The following is a 5,107-nucleotide window of genomic DNA, read 5'->3' as shown; positions in this document are numbered from 1 at the left end:
TTTTCTTTGTAAAAATGTTTTTACCTTATAATGTTACTCGGTAAAAATGTCAATTTAAGATATGACTTGTATGATTTCTGTCATACCCACCCCTCAACTTAGAGTGTAGATTACGAGCGTCTAACTTACAAATCACGTTGTGCCTAATGCTTTGGTAATTGTCTCAAAATTGTACCTGATTTGCACCAACATATGATGGGAGAGTTATTAAATCCTTGATCGCATCCCTAACAAAATGACTGTCTACCATAAGTTAGAGCAATTTCTTACCACAAGTGTTCATGGATAGCAAGTAATACTACGAGCTCGCTTGAAATGGGAGTAATTATTAAGGGAGTAATAGAGGCTAAAATAAGAAGAAATGGAAGGAGATTGGTGATTTGTGGTGGTTGTAGAAGGTAGAAAGAGGTGGTGAGGGAGGAATTATTACCTCCATATGGAGGTAATGCATTACTTGTGGGGGAGGTGGGTAATTATTACCCTTTAATGAATAGACTATTACATTATCTTCCTCCATTTCTATCTCCAACCTCCATCACTTTCCTCCATTTTTTAGTTCATTTAAGCTTTATTACTCCCTTAATAGTTACTCTCATTCCAAGCGAGTCCTACATGGAAACTACCTTCCACAAGTCTTAGGAAGAAAGATGTAATCGTGGAGATTTTTCTCGAATAGTAAATGATCTAAAATAATTTATTTCCTTATCAAACTCAATTTTATGTATTAAATGAGTTTTTTTAGCCTTGTAGGGTCAAACTTACATAAATGTATTGTGAGAATTATATCTTATACGAAAACTATTTTTTATAGTAAAATATAAATTGATGGGATTTTTTATGGTTTACCCCCATGTTTTTTCAAATTTTATCATATACCCTCGGTTTTTAAGAAACATCTAATATACTGATGAGTAATAAATAACCACAAGCGAATAGTATCGTAGTAGCACTTGAGGGTAGAGTAGGCAATGGGCCGTGCTGGGCCGGCCCGTCGTGCCTTCCCCCAAAATTGGTCCAGCCCAGGCATGGATATTGGGCTCCTTGGGCCGTGCCGTGCCAGACCCACTGATCCAAACCTACGCCGCGGCCCGCTCAAGGCACGACCATTTTCGTGCTCGGGCCGTGCCTGGCCCATGAGCTTTCCGTGCGTTGTCCGTGGGCCGGCCCATGTGCTTTAATATTTTTTTATTTAAAAAAAACGTTATATAATTTATATATTTTTAGTACTTTTTGTTTAATAAATGATGATTAATGGTTAAATATATATTTTATTAAATATTAATGTACTTTTTGTTTAATAAATGATGATTAATGGTTTAAATATATATTTTATTAAATATTAATGTACTTTTTGGTTAATAAATAATGATCAACGGGCCATTCTTCGTGCCGGGCAGTGCCAAGCCCGTCGTGCCCGGTGCGTGCCGGGCTCCACCGTGCCTGGGCCGTGTCGTGCCTAGGCACAGATTTTTGAAGAAAATCGCGTCGGAACCCGTCTAAAGCCCATTCGTGTCGTGCCCGTGCTTCCTCGATTTTCTCGCCGGGCCGGGCCGTGTCGTGCCGTGGGCCGTGCCTAGCCGTGCTGCCCACTGACCCGCGGCCCTTTATGCCAACTCTACTTGAGGGTCTAATTCACGGGGAGCGTATATGCAATAATGATCAATTCTACCTATATGTTTAACTAAGACGGCAATGGACGTTGAGTTTGATTTTAATCTAATCAACTAAACTAAATAAAATAAAGTGCAATAAAACTAGATATGAAAAGAGTACAAGTAAATGTAAATATTGTAGTTCAATAGAATAAAGAGCCTAGGACCCGATTTCCCACAAATCGTAATTTATCGTCATGATTCCTTTAGCTAGTTATTGGGGTGATACATAAAGAGGAGATGACTCTAATTCGCTTAAACCCCCCTCTCGGGTTCGCATTAGGATACTAGATCTCCCAACCCCCATCCATTTCGGTCTCGGAGACCTGAATCCTAAGGTTGAAACCCGGCTAACCTAGAAACGTGCACTTTCCCAAGTTACCCCTAACATCACCTATCATTTTCCGGGTCATCCAACTTCTTCCTTCGAAAGTCGAATTCAAACACTAGTCTAGAGGTGCCCTCCCTTGGTTCTCCCTTTCGGTCTCAACCTTGCTTAGCAATAGGTTTAAATTTTGGGTACCCGATTCCCGACCTAACCAATTTTTGTTGATGGACAAGGGTCACAAACCATTACCCCCAATTGACCAATTCATCATATCAAATCCTCTAGTCTACCCTTACTAATCCTCCCCAACAACTATTTTAAGAGGAATCAATCAAATAAACCACTCATGTTGGGGACAATCTTGTCCTAGTGAAAGGCACTACAAGAAAAAACTATTCGGGCGACTGAAAAAAGTCGCCAAAACCAATTCGGCGACTGCTAATAGTCGCTCAATACCCGTCGCGAGCCTAAGTCGCCTATTTGTAATTGCCATATTCAACAAATTTGGCGACGACATTATTAGTCGTCATATTCAACAAATGGCGACAGACAACGGTCACCAAATTGGCGACTGAAGTTGATGTCAATCGCTAAATTGGCGACTGATATCTGACTCTATTTGCCTTTTTCAGTCGCCAATTTAGCGACTGTCATCCTCATCAGTCGCCAATTGGAGGTGATAGCTTGTTCTTTTATGATTCCAACGGTAGGTCACATGCCCAAATTTACCAAGAAATGAGTGAGATATGACTGTTTTACGAAAACTGATCATTGCTGTGAACTGCGTTGTACTCGACCGAGTGATGGTCACTCGATCGAGTGAGTGACACTCGATCGAGTGGACTCGGCACTCGATCGAGTAGCGCTGAGTCAGAATACTGGATAAGGAAATCTTAAACCCTTATCCTCATTCATTCTATTTTCTTCCTTCTCGCTCCAAATCCTCTCTTTTCTCTCTAAAACCCTCACAAACACACTTTCATGGGACTCAAGCTTGCTCTAGGGGATTGTTCATCCTTTTCCTTCCTTCCTCTTACCTTGTAAGTTAAGATCTACCCTTCTTTAATTAGTTTAAACCCTAACATTTTGGGGTTTTGTCTTAGGTAATTAATTAGTAATTAGTATGTGTAATATGGGTAATTAGTGGATAATAATAAGGAGTTTTGTAGTGTATAATAGCGTAGGATGTATTTGTGATAGTATTACATGGTTTGTATACGAATAAGACGGTCTTGCGAGACGGAATCATATGTGATTCGAGTTGCTTGTGAAGAATGCTAAAAGGTAGGTTAATCCTAACGGTTTCAATAATGTGTGTTTATATTTATATGTCTTTTGCATCATTTGCATATTATGAGTCGGATTTGTATCATGTGGTAATGTTTAAGGACCTTGGTGAGTCTCTTATGTTGTTGGATTTGTATTATATTATGTGGTTTGATTGGCATTCATGATGTATAAGAAAAAGGCAAATTGGTAAGAATTATGCATAATCATTATGAAATGAGCATATTGGCATATTTTGATGCATTTAGTGATATATGTGATGGTAATTAATTGTTGGTGGTGATTCTTGTTGTTGAGGAGACGTAAGACGGTCTTACGCTTGAATCGCCTCTTGGAGCTTCCCACTCCAAGAGGGATGTGCACAATAATGGCTTGAGTTCGGAGGGACTCGTATGGGTGAGACAGAGGATCTTGTACGTCTAGGCGTGTCCTGGTACCTTTGTGGTGAGGTGTGGTGTCGTGGGCGTGTCCCTGACACCGGTCGGTGGTTATGGGTACGTCTGGGCGTGTCCCGGTACCGACATGGTGATTGTATAATTGTATCTCATTCATATCATTGGCATGTTGCATATCTATTTATCATGTTGTGTCTGATATTAAATTATTGAAACTGACGTATTGTGTGTTTGTGTAATTGTCACCTATTTCCGAGGTACCTGTGTCGATCCATATGATATTTCCGATCATATGGGGAGCATGTTGAGTACATCTTGAGTTGGTGTCACGTGGGAGACGGGACGAGCGTTCGACTTGGAGCCAAGTGTCATTTTATTAGAAGAGTATAGTACTATAATAGTCATGAGTTGTATCATTTATTTCATTTATGGTTATGTACGTAATCCACTAAACACTTTATTTATATTAATTGTTTCTTAGTTGCAACTCCGATTTCACCGCCTCGGAAAACTGAGATGGTAATATCTTTCCATTACCTTGACCAGGTAAGAAGGGGTGTTACAATACATCATAGAAAAAAAATAAAATAATTTATTACTATAGCCAGGGGCGAGGCCACTGTAGGCTTTGGTGTAGCCGTCGCTACAACAAAGGCGAAAAATTCGGTTAGAATTTCGTGATTTGCTACACCGATACTTACTGATTTCACACTAATTATCTATGCACTTTACCTTGAGTATATATTTTGCTATACCAAAATCGAAATCCTGGCCTCGCCTCTAACTGTACTATAGTATAAGTGGGTTGGGTTGAGCTAATTTGGTTGGATTAGGTTAATTAATCCATAAAATTATAACCCATAAGTGGATGGCAATGTTTGTAAATATAGATGTGGGACAAGGATAGAAAGGTCATTTGCATGTCTAAATAGGGAAAGAATAGAAATAGGATGAAAGAAACAAATTCTCAAAAGAAGGAAATGGGGTGAAAATAGAAAAATAAAGAAAGTATTATTCAATTGATACGTGCACGATTGTTATCTAGAAAATATATGGGGTTGCTGATACAAGGTGCGTTTAAAATCATTTTCATAATCGGTATGTCGTATGTCCAAGTACTAGTATGATTAGGCAGATGATTAGGATAGGCATTAGGCACATACCCTGCATTATCAAACTTATCACTTGTTAGCTAGACTACCCTAGGCACTAGACATTATGTTATTCAGATTCTTCACTTAGTTGTTGTATTGCATGTCCAACACCTACTTATTCGACACTTCGGCACTTCTCTTTAAACAAAAAAATTGAAAAAATTGCACAAAATAGCCGTATTCGGTACTCGACACTTGTTAGATGCAATTAAGGGTAAAAACAATCTAAGTAGTTGAATGGGCGAGATAAATATGAGAACGATACTTGGAGTTGGGGATGACAATGGAATG

The sequence above is a fragment of the Silene latifolia genome, chromosome 1 (assembly GCF_048544455.1).
Source record: "Silene latifolia isolate original U9 population chromosome 1, ASM4854445v1, whole genome shotgun sequence".
NCBI lineage: Eukaryota > Viridiplantae > Streptophyta > Magnoliopsida > Caryophyllales > Caryophyllaceae > Silene > Silene latifolia.
Note: the sequence above shows the minus strand (reverse complement) of the source record.